Below are 12534 nucleotides of genomic sequence, written 5' to 3'. Positions count from 1 at the left end.
AAGGGAATTAAGAGCGTTTCCAGCATATTTCTCATTCATTGCTAGCACCTATCAAAGCCTTTGCCTGTGTTTTCAAACTTCTGTTTAAGCTTGCTGGATTGAACTGAATTACAGTTGATTGCATTTCTGAGAACTGTGTGTTTTCCTTCCATTTCCTTGCCTTGCATCAAGGGGGGGAGGGGAGTAGCCAGAGAAAAGTGATTACATTGTTTGGTTGAAATCATATTGCGTATTTTCTGTACTGCATTCATTGAATATTGCATCCACCTGAGCCTACATAAAGCATCCTCTACCACATTATACTTTTGTTCCTATTTACCAGTGTGCTACCTTATCCATTTCATGTCAACTCATTAGTGATTAAAGAAGTGTGCTAGTGCCAGATTCTCCGTTGTTAATATTTACCATATCAGATTAAGTGTGATATTCAATTATTAATTTATTAAAAAGTGTGATATATATTTTAATTTATCAAATAAACCTTTTAAACTTGCAAAACAGAATTACTTCTTGGCTCAGTGGGGTCAGGGGGATTCCAAGAGAGGGGTGTTATACAAGGGTAGTCATCCAGAACGCATGAACTGGACCTAAAGATATATCAATAAGGGTTTTCATTCAGTATTCTAGACTAGGCGTTAACTTGGCTGTAGTGCTGAATTGAATCCTCTTACAGTGTGAGATGCAACTTTTATAGCAATTTTGTCTTTGGTTGAGAGCCAGTTGTGAGCTCTTCTTAGATTGGCTATGTTCTCTTTTTTAGGGAAGCTCAGTGCTGCTCTGAGCGCGTGATTTTGTAAGATCTGGATTTTGTCTATGATATATTTATTGGCTCCTAGCCATAAGGCGTTATAATAATCTAACTTAGATAGAATAAGGGCTCTGGCAAGGGTGGTGCAACTTTTGGGGGAGAGGAAAGGTTTGGCTGCTCTAATTAATTTACACATGTAGGAGGTGGAAGAGGCCAGGGAGCTAACCTGTTTTTTGAAGGAGAGGGTGGCATCTAAGTAGAAGCTTAGCGTTTTTACTTCCTTCGCTACCTCGATGGTGTTTCCATCAATGAAGAATCAGGAGTAGATATGGCCTAGCTTGTTCATGTTGTGGGTAGTACCAAGGATGATGAGCTCCGTCTTGTTGTCATTCAGGCATAGCCCATGTGAGGCCATCCATGCCTGAATGATGAGGTACACCCTGTTCACCAAGGCCAAATCCTTGTCATAATCTCCCGTCAACGGTATGAGGATCTGGGTATCATCTGCATAGTTAGTGTAGGTGATACCCAGACCATCGAGATTGTCGAAAAGGGGCTTTGTGAAGATGTTATACAGGGTGGAAGTGACGCATGATCCCTGAGGTACACTGCATGTGACAGGAGTGGGGTCAGCCGCTGCAGATGCGGAGAAGACTTGCATGGTTCTGTCGTTGAGGAATGATTGTATCCAACTAATGGCTTCTTGTGAGAAGTGGGCTGCGGTGTTAAGGTGCTTGCAGAGAATGGAGTGGTCCACTAAGTCAAATGCCGCAGATAGGTCGAGGAGGAGAAGTAGGGCTGTTTTGCCATTGTCTCTAAGGGTGTCAATGTGTGCCTTAAGGTCAATCAGGGCTGTCTCTGTTCCATGTTGGGGCCTGATGCCAGATTGGCAGACTCCCAAGAGGTGGTTTTGTTCCAAGTAATGCTGAATTTGAAGGTAAGCAACCGTGTCTAGGATTTTGAGTAGGAAGGGGACAGTGGTAATGGGTCTGTAATTGGTGGGTATGGAGGGGTCTAGTGTTTGTTTTTTTAGCAGTGGGAGAACCCAAGACTCTTTGAGGTTGTTGGGGATTTCACTTTTGGAGAAGTATGAGTTAATTAGTTTGGTGATGAAGGGTGAGAGGTCTCTGGCTGCATCTTTAATAATTTGCGCTGGACGTGGATCACACTGGTAGTTGGAGGGTTTTAGGGAGAGAATAACCTTTTCGATCTCGAGGATGGTTACTTTAGAGAAGCTGAAATGGATATGATTGGGTGGTGGCATGGAAGTGGTGCTACTGGGCAGATTAGCTTTTTTGTTGGCTATCTTGTCTTGTAGGGTAGCCACTTTGTTTAAGAGAGCGTTGTGTACACTAGTACACCAAGGTTTATCTTTGGTGCATGTGTCGGGGATGGGGATGGGTGTTTCCAATTCTTTGAGGATGGTAAACAGTTCCTTAGTGCTAGAATTTGATTTGGAGATTCTCAGGTTATAAGAGTCTTGCTTAGCCAGAATTATTTCCTTCTTGTAATTGGTAGAGATTTTGATGAGGTTAGTTTCATTGGACTCTGTCGGAGAATGTTTCCAGGTATTTTCACTTTAACGTTTCTCTAGTCTTAGCGATTTGAGGTGTGGCATGAACCAGGTGTTCAAGTGTTTTTTGGGATTACTTTTACTGACTTTCAGTGGGGTGATCGAGTTGATAGCAGAGGTCATTATTTTGTTGTTTTCGTCGACTAAGGTGATGGGGTCCGTTAAGTCGGGCAGGGAGTTGAGGGTGGGGAGGATGAGTGGAATGAGCTTTTCAGCTGTGATATTTTTTTTTGTTTCTCGTGGGAATCGATGGGGCAAGAGGGATATGGTTTATGGTAGTGAGGGCCTCAAGATGAAAGGTGATGAGGTGATGGTCTGACCAAATCTGGGAGAGATGTCGGTGATGCGGATGGCACAGTTATGGTCTGCTACGCAGTCAAGGGTTCTGCCTTTGTTATGCTTTGGGAGGGTGATTTTTTGGTTGAACCCTAGTTCAGCTATGGAGTCTGCTATGAGTAAGGCATGATGGTCTTTGGGGGTCTTTAAATCTGAGGTTAAAGTCGCCTAGAAGGATACTTTGAGTGGAATATTTTAGATTGTTGGTTAGGATACTGGTGAGGTCTTCCTCAAATGGTGCGAGGGGTCCAGGGGGTCTGTATATGAGGTGAATAGTGAATGTTTGGGCATTAGCAGTGGGCATTTTAACTGTGAGGGATTTGCAGGAGTTTTGTTTGTTGGTAGGAGTCAGTCTTAGGTGCAGATCAGATTTGGCAATAATGGCCAGGCCTCCACCTCTTGATTCGGTTCTGTCAGCTCTAAGGATTATATAGTTGTCAGGGACGGCTAGCATGAGGGTAGGGCCGGCAGCTGTATGGAGCCAGGATTCTCTTATGTCCAGGAAGTCTACGTTTTTTTAATGTATTAGGTCTGCTATCTCAGTGGCATGGGCTACGATTGAGCGGGCATTTATGAGTGCGCCTCTAATGGTAGGTGTGATGGCCTTAGGAGTTGTGGTCATGGGGGTGAAGTGGCTAGTTGTTGGTGTGTGGGTAGCTGGCGTTATGTGTAGGTTGATATTGTGGTCCATGTCTGGAGGCTTGGAGAGTCTCCTGGTGGGCTTTAGGAGTTCGGTGGTTCTGGAGTTAGGTTCTTTAAGAGTGCGGGAAAGTGGTTCATAGATCTTTGGTAGTCTAGCACAAAGTCTTAGATTTCTGGTGGGTGGCTGGCAGGGGTTGGTCGGTGTGGGCTGGTGCGGCATGATGTAGGGTGTGCGTGTTGTGATGGTATTAGGTAATGTGTTGTTAGATGTGGTGTGTGGCCTGTGGGGGTTAGTGATGTGGAGAAGGATGATCCTTTGTAGGAGTGTGTAGGTAGCGGGCAGATACATAGTGTGTGTGGAATGAGTGGTGCAATGTGAGGTAAGTAGGGTGCTGTCCATGGTGGGGAAGGATGCAGGGGGGTGCGGGGCAGTCTTGAGGATAGGGCAGGGAGTCTACGTGTGTTGTGTGTCAAATACGGAGCACAGTACTTGTGCTGGGCAGTGGCAAGTGGTGTGGGGCTAGGGAGGTTTTGGTTTTGTCGATATTAACCGTTAACTCACTCTCCTTGCACCCATCGTGGGATACTGTCAAATGTTTTTCCCGGGCCAGGGGCCTTGGAAAACCAGGATTGCGTCATTGGTGAAAAGCAGGAGGGGGTTATTGCCCCATCCCGGCCTAGGTGTGTCAGACTGCGTATTCACAAGTCTGTCTATTAGCTGGTTGATGCAGATTGAAAAAAAGATGGGGGCCAATACAGAGCCTTGTCTCACTCCAAGATCAATACTGATAAGGGCAGTTGGATACCCTGCAAAATTGCATCACCCTCTCAAGTAGTTAGAATCAAGGCTACCCAACAAGAATAAGTACAATGGTTCCAAAAATAAATAGAAAATGTCCAAACAAGCTTCTATGAACTACAGACTTTTAATCAAATGATAAAATGCAAACAACTAATCAGAACACACTAGAAAATCTCACCCCTTTAAAAGAAAGACAGAGAATGCAGACTTCGGTAAAAATGCAATCTTTCTAGATGAGCAACACTGTTCAGGCAGTAGATTGGCAAAAATGGCAAGGTTCAAAGTTAAGTTCTTTACAAAAAAGGTAGAGAACGGGGGCTTAAAATTCACTTTGGTAATTTAAAATGGACCACTGCGACCGGGCCTCTTCGAATACCTTTTGGTCCTGCTCATTCAATGCATCAGCATCTAGCCAGGCTTCAGGGTGAGGCAGTGATTCAGTGTCTGGTTGGGGGACTGGGTCCAGTATATGGTGTAGTTCACAAGTTCAATGGCACATGGAACAAAGACGTTTGGACAAGCAGGAGATATCTGGTGGCGGTGAAGCTCACCAGCAGTTGAATGCATGAATCAGGGCCCAGAGCTGTTCCTTCCCTTCTGGGTTGCGGGTATGCCCAATCCTAGGTCCCTAGGGACAAGGTGACCTTTCCATTCTGCATTCCCAGGGAGGAACCAGGGAACACCTTCCACCAGCAGTTAACCCTTCAGTTCCATGAGGAGGGTTAGGGGACATAACTCTCCTCTGCCTTGGATACCTTCTGTCTTCACATCTGGTGGAGGACTTTGGAATGCACCAACCCCACCTCCAACAGATGTCCATTGTAGCCGTCTTTCACCAGGCATTGGTCCGAAGCAAGCCTGCTGTAACTGATCAAATCAATATTGTTTTAACAAGTGGTCTGCCTTATGATAGCACACCCAGAGATCCCTGCCTGCAGTACAGGGAGAGGATGGGAAAAGGAAGCAAGCCCTAGCAGAAACTAAGATGGTGGGACTCCTCCCTCAGCCCACCTCTACTCTCTGGCTACTCTAACTCCATCCCATCCCATGCCTGATGACTTCAAAGGGAGTCCAATAATGACCACCTTGGTGTCTTGGTGTGAGAGTAGCTCTGTCATGTCAGTGTACTAGTTCCAAAGACACCCCCTGAGGGACATTCCTATGTCGACGGAGAAAGGCGTTACTCTTCCCCCTATATCTTCCCATAAATAAGAAATGGAGGGATGATGGATGAAGTGACTATGTTGAAGGAGTCACTTGAACCTACATTGATTGTGTTTATAAGAATAAGGGAGGATGATGGAAAAACTAAGTGGTTAATGGGTTTTATTTGTTTTTATAGGTGGTGTGGCTCACCCTACAGTATGTAACAGGATCAATGTATTTTCCTGGTTTTGTCCTGATGTAGGTTGCATGATCGAATGGACATTACTGTTACCGTCCAATATTGACAACTGAAACACGTGTCAACCAAGAATCTGCGAAGAAACTTACAGACAGATTGAGTCACCTTAAAATGGACATAGGGAACTGGGCATTTTGTGAATAGAATTGTTGGGGGTGACCTATTTCAGAAGGTCATTTACGTATGGAATGAAGAAAGTGTGTGAGGTTTGAATGAGAGTGAATGTAAGGTGGGGAGATGTATATGAGCCCAAGATTGGCTAAATTAAATTTTGCGTAGAAAATGGTGTATGTAATTTCTTGTTGTTTTTAAACAATGAATGTTTATTTGTAATAAAAAATCTTTTTAAAAAAAACATTTATTGATATATGTGAAACGATAAACGAGTGTTATCCTCCATATTATTGTTATTGGTCCATACTGTTGCTCTTTGATATGTTGTTCTGCCTGAGGGACCAAGGATTATAATCAGGCACCCCTTATTTTTGAAACCATTATACATCAGACATGCTAAAGCTGGCTCTTTTCTCACAGGCCTGACTCTAGTGTGAACATTGCTCTGGGTGTTTAATTGTGGGTGGCAGCCAGCCCAGGCATGTCTTTATATAGATGTATGAACCACCAGACTAAGACATACACTTATTATTATTTAGACCACATATGCAGAAGATTTAAAAGCCACCTCTGCTTGAAGAAAACTTTGTGTTGCAGCAGCATTCAGGAATGCACATGCACCTTTGAAACCTTCCCTGTGCCACTACAGAGCTAGGGTGGTGGGCGTCGTTGGCTGCCTCAGCAAAGGCACACGTTTGCACTATAATCTTGGCATGGAGCATTCAGTAAAGAGTGTTCTGATTAGCAGTCCTCCTTTTCAGAAACCCAATTACCTGGAATCTTTTTATTTTAATAAAAACCAAAAAAGACATGGCTTTCAACACAGTGGTAATCAATGAGAGGATAGCAGGGATGTGGCGAGTGGGGGTGGGGGTATGTATAGGCTCGGTGTGGCAAGATGATAGTGCAGGGTTGGAGAGAGTGAAATAAAATGTCAGCTTCCGAGTCGCTGTCACCTGCTTGGACTGCAGTAAAGACTGCATTCCTGGTCACCTGATTGGTTGGCACGTCTTCCCCGCACATGTTCTAATCATGCAAAAAAATGTTCTAAAAATGTAAGGTTCGAGCTATGATTGAATCTGATGCATACATTGTTCATATATTTTACCAATAAGTTAGCTCAGTGGGTTGGTGCTCGATAATGGAAGGCTGGGCTGGGTTGACACGACGTTTCGTCCGTCCACCGTTGATAAAATTGAATAACATTAGCTTTGGGAATAAAAATGTAATAATGACATTTGCTCTGTGAGGTGTATGCGGTGCTTCCATTAATATAGCGCCTGGGCTTTCGAGGGCACAAAATAACCCAACTAGCACATTTAGGAGGCACAGCGTCAAAGTCGTCCAGCGATTGCAGTGTTTTCTAAAATGCAGCTTCAGATTTTTGTGCCTTAAATTCTTCAATTCCCTGATAGCTAGTTATTCTTTGACCCACGCAACCCCAAGCCGCCACGCCCTGCTCAATGCATGACTCCCAGGGTTCCGATGGAATGCGCCGTGATTCGTTTTGTTTGCAGAATAATGAAATTCATGGGTGTCATTTATGCTCTGTAAAAGATGATGGGAGCTCTGCATTTTTGGACTAGTACTTTTAAAGGAGAGGGGTGCATACACTGGGAAGGAATTGGGCCGGAACAAGACGGTGCTGTGCTCTGGTAAACATTGTCTTGCTGGACCACCGTTCCGTGTAGACCACATGCCGTTCCTATATAGGAGTTTTCTGGTTGACTATATTTCTGTTGAACCTGCTTCTCAGCCGCCCTAGCAAGTGAAACTGGGGCTCGACGAAACAATGTCAGTATTACATGTTTCCATAGCGCTTCGTCCTTGGTGCCCCCTGCTTCTAAGCGCTTTATTATCAAGAGTTATTTGTTACTGCGTTAACAGTCACTCGTTGCATTGACATCGGAAAGATGAATGGCTGAGTCGGCCAGCCAGGGTTGGAATTTGTGATTAAGAGCCGCAGTCAGCTCACTGAAGCAAGAAATAAACTATCTGGCCAAGTAGAGGTTAAGGAAGCAGGGAGGTTCGCTGGTCTCCAAACTCAGCAACGCAGCCACTAAACCAGATTCCCACAATCATCTCCTCTCCTGCTGCAACCCACGCCTGTCCTCTTCAGTCGCTTCACCTTAACCTGGATACAACCTTGAAACGAAAGACCCCTCCTGGCCCCTCCCCGCAGAGCCCCTGCCTTTCCCAGACCCGAGGCCTGGCTCTAATGTTTCTGCAGCCTGCTTCGCGGGGAAGGCTGTCTGGCAGGCAGCGCCGGGCCCCTGCGAGGAGCAGGTTACACCGCGAGGCACTTGCTCCATTAGCTCGGAGTACTGTGGGGAATAGGCGGCAAGCGATCCTCCCTCCCTCCCCGCCGCCGACATGTGATTGCTGGAGACTGAGTGCTATTTCAGTGCTCGCTTCTTTTTTTTATTTTTTTTATGCCAGCAACAAGAATGATGTCATCCCTTAGCTGCAATGCGACCTCCCCTCCCGGCCCTCTGCAAATTCCCTTAATGAGGCAATATAGCTCCTGGCTGTCTTGTGTATTGATGTCTGGTGCGAAAGAGTGCCGGTTACGCGCGCGGATCCTCGCGTGCACGCACCACCCTGTGCCTTTCAGCAAAGCCCTTTGCCCATCACATAAGAATCCGCGCTTTGTATTTACCCGGGCTCTGCTCCGTGCGCTCCCAAACGCTTCCAGTAGAGGCGACAGCTCAGCGAGATAACCGCTGATAGCCCTATCAAGCACTTTGATGAAATGCGCATAGCATCCCACTAGCTCTATCATCACCGAGATCAGAAACATCCAATCCGGATGTTTTAGGCAACGAAGCGTGTTATTCTATGGCTTGCCGTTCTATATGCTCATCCATAAAAATGAGCCTACGAGCCCCAACAGCACGCGGTGTATTGTTGTCCAATTCCAGACAAGGACCATGAATCTACATTAAGGGGGTAATGCACGTTTTACAGATATATAGTTCCTCGAAGCTGAACACCTGTCGCAGGAAGCGCTGCACAAATGATATGTTTTGTTATTAAGATCCACTCTAACGGCTGGCGTTTGGTACCCTCGCCCGGCATATTTCCTTTATGCTCGAGCCTCTTGGGCATACGATGTCATGCAGGGACCCGCCTCGAACAATATTTTTGAGCCTGCTGGGGCTCGGTCTTAGCCCAGTTAAAGCCCGGATCCCAATGGATCACGCTTCTGTTTCATATCTTACCTACTGCATAGGCTGCAAGGGCTGTCTGCTCGGCATACCAGGGCACAGGTGGGGTCTGAGGATGGGTTGGAGGTTGAAGAGTTATAGCGTGCTTTGTATCTTTTAGCGTTTCATGGGACAGGCTCTCTGGGCCCACTGGCCAGGATGACACATTCTCATGCCTCTACCCGGATAGTGTGGAAAATCAGTGGTGTAACGCAACCTCCCATCCCCAAATTACTGGCCGCATATGTCTTCAAATCTGCGTGCACACATTTGAATGCCAATTGAGGACAGAATGTTTAGTTGTTTTTTTGTTTGTTATTGGAATTAATTTAGTACGTATGTTTTATAATTTGTGTCTTTTTATATCTTTCTTATACATTCTGAATTTGTATTTTAAAATGTATGTTATAGATGAATTAGGGAAAATCAAAGTTCACTACATATCGGTGAAATGTTGAGACGTTTGTCTTGTTACTCCCTTAAACTTAGGGCATATCCAAAGCAACGTACTCAATATACAGCAAACATGTATATCAGCAAGCCACCAAAAGTTCTCAAGCTGATATGATAGGTTATTTATAACGCGCTTTATACCCAGAGGTTTCTAAACACAGACCAGGGGATCGAACCTGTGGTGCCCTGTGTCGTCTTGCTTCCGAGGTGAGCAATTTGCCCCTGAGCTATCCGCCGGAAACTGGAGGATGGCTGTAGAACGTAATGATTCAAGCAACAGCTCCTAAGTCATAGCGTGGGCGCTGATGCGCCATAGAGACTTTGAGGTGTGCTAGAAAGAACCACAATGTTCCATGTACAGTCTATTGTTTTACTACTGCTCAGTGTCCTGGCAACAAGGACTTCTTCACTGCAGGACCAATGTTAAGATGTGGCTGAATCTCTTAGGCCAATTCTTTAGGCAGAAGCCAAATATGAACGTTTCTCCAAAAGGCACTACCAAAGGAAACCCATTCTCAAACAATGTGTACGTAGGTGTGATCCACGGAGAAGACATTCACCTAGAAGAGTTGTTTGCTGGATCCCTATTTTGAAAATGGTCCAAATCTTTATTGGGCCAAATAGGGGCAAATTATGAATTGTTGATGGTTTCTCCTCACCCGATGAAAAAGAAATGGGTTGACCATGACTGATTTAATACAAAAAAGCTTTATCGACTCTTACTCTTTACACAAAGGATATGCTAAAATTCACAAAGGTCATGACCATTCCCCGGGCTATGTTTTAGGATTCCCTTGTCCTCATTACAGACTTTGCTTTCGCTTAAACGTGTTTCCTACTGGAGAGGTGCTCGGTCTGAGAAGGAAATTAGAAAGGGATCTACGGGGATTTGTCGATGTGTTAAATCATCTGAAGACCCTGTGATATTTACAAATAGAATACGAAGAAACCCAGGAATTAAGAACTATATATTTTGCAAAATTGTACATAGTTTATCACCAATGTCTATGCAAGTTGTAAGGAATCGTTTCATTTTAGGAAATCAGGTAACGCTCATTTTTGCAACAGTGAACCTGTGGGATGTATTTACCCATGCATCCGAGCCCTACCTCAAAACTGTGCAGTACTGACATGGAAAACATCATGATGGCCAGAGCTTCCCAGAAAATGCACAGGGAAATGCACGAAGGATAGGCTGCCACTCATTTTTGCCGATGTTATGGGCACAGAAGGACACTGCCTAAAACCACCATTGGACTACCCACACAGTAGTCTGAAACCATTGGGAATGGCAATGCTGATTGCCAAAAGCAAACCCATAACTGTTGGGAATTCATTTTCTTAAATCCCAAAAAGGGGTGCAGTACCAGTACTCACCACTATCCAAAAGTCGGCGTTTTAAAACAACACCAGATTTTACTTTTTGTAAAACTGAATAAATGAACCCAAAACAGGCCAAAGAAAGACTTACTGAGAGGTGGATCCAATGTAAAGTTATATTCTGAAGTGACTTGAAGGTTTATAACAAGACTGGCTGAGCTGTGGATTTCAGCAATTTAAGTAAATTTGGACTGAAAGACATTAAAAATCTAAATGTTTAAATTGACTGAGTGACCTACTTCTGAGTGTCACATAGGTTGCAATTGTTTAAATGTCATAGTTTAAAACTTAGAATCAGCATTCTAGCTGCATATGTAAACATTGTCTTGACTTAAACTGGGTAACAAAAAGTGACATTTTATCTGAAACCTGGCTTAAGGAACTGGATTCTGCCCACCAGCCACCCCCATCAGGAGTGAAATTTGAGTCACAGCTGTGTTCCCAGGCCTATCTTCCTTTTGCTGGCCACACTAAGGATATGCCATCTCTCTGATAATTGAATTAAGGGGAGCCCCCACAGAATACAGGAGCTCTGAACAAAGCCCTCTCCTGACTCAGGCAGATGGTTTATTGCAGATGTCGTAAAAGTAGCTTCCTCCTGAAGCAAAGGGGAGGGGCACTGCCTGTGAGAGCAAGCTGTCTTGGCAGAACTGGAAAAACCAGAAATTCAACCTTGTGCTGGAGGAAAACCACACCCCTTTGGGGCCAGAACATAACTCTAAAAAGATGAATAACTCATAGTACGGACTTGTGAAAATTATTTAAATGACACCATAATTCTTGTGATTTTTCTGCCCACGTTTTAAGACGTGCTAGGACCCGGTGGTATGTTCAGGGGGGGTTTAGCGGAAAAGAGGATATTACTCAAAATGTGTGCATGTGAAAAATCTGACACTTCATCAACTAATGTCCATACTCCTTGCGCACATGTGTGTAAATTTGGGTTAATGTCCGATATTGCAAACCAGTTAAAAAGTGCAAAATATTGCCATTTCTGAATGCAAGCTCCCAGGAAGAGCAGAGTTTGAACAGGGTATACCTCCTGTAATGCATGATGGGTGCATGTAATTTTAAACAATATGTACCTCTGCAAATATTTATTTGGTTCAAATCTAGATTTGTGTGCAAGTTGACAGGAGGAGTGGACTTTCTGCAGGCTGTAAAATGACATCACTCTGACACAACTTAGCTCCCCCAATCAGGGGAGAAATGAAAGCTTGGCCAATGATAAGTGGAGAGGGGTAGGGTCTAGTGATGCTGCACACACACCCATTTTGAAAACACATAAAAGCAGAGAGACAGGACAGATAGGGACCTTAAAATCCATTTGCAGCTGGAAGCTCTGCCGGGAAAATCCATACTTTACCTCCATCAATCTCCAGAGAAAGCTGTGCAGAAAGACCCAGAGAAAGCAGAGCAGTATCCAAAACCAGAGAGAGCTGAACCGGAGTCCAGTCCAAAACCTGACCAGATCCGTGGGAAGGCATATTTCTAAATATATTGTGAGTACATAGCAAGACTGTGCAGAACGAATCTCTTAGTTAAGATAATATAATTCAAGCTATTTTAATCTAAGTAGAACTGCCTCCTAACTGTCACCTGTCATTTGTAAAGCTGTCACCTGTCATTTTCTAGTTGCAAGCTCCACTTGTCTTTTTTGAACTTTAAAATTTCAAATCTGAAAAACGACCTTTATTTAATCGCTCATATCTCCGTGACCGTTTGTGCTAGAGACTTGCAGTAACTTTCCTCAGAAAGCTTGGAATCGTGGCTTTTCTAGGAACCTAGAACCGCATTCCTACCCCCATATAATTTCTCCACGTGTAAAAATCTGCTGCTGCTTGCCTTTCAATTGCCAAAAATTCGTTTAACCTG

Source organism: Ambystoma mexicanum, chromosome 1q (assembly GCF_040938575.1).
Source record: "Ambystoma mexicanum isolate Mex_15411 chromosome 1q, UKY_AmexF1_1, whole genome shotgun sequence".
NCBI classification, from domain to species: domain Eukaryota; kingdom Metazoa; phylum Chordata; class Amphibia; order Caudata; family Ambystomatidae; genus Ambystoma; species Ambystoma mexicanum.
The sequence above is the reverse complement of the archived record's forward strand: the minus strand, read 5'-3'. Positions refer to the sequence as shown.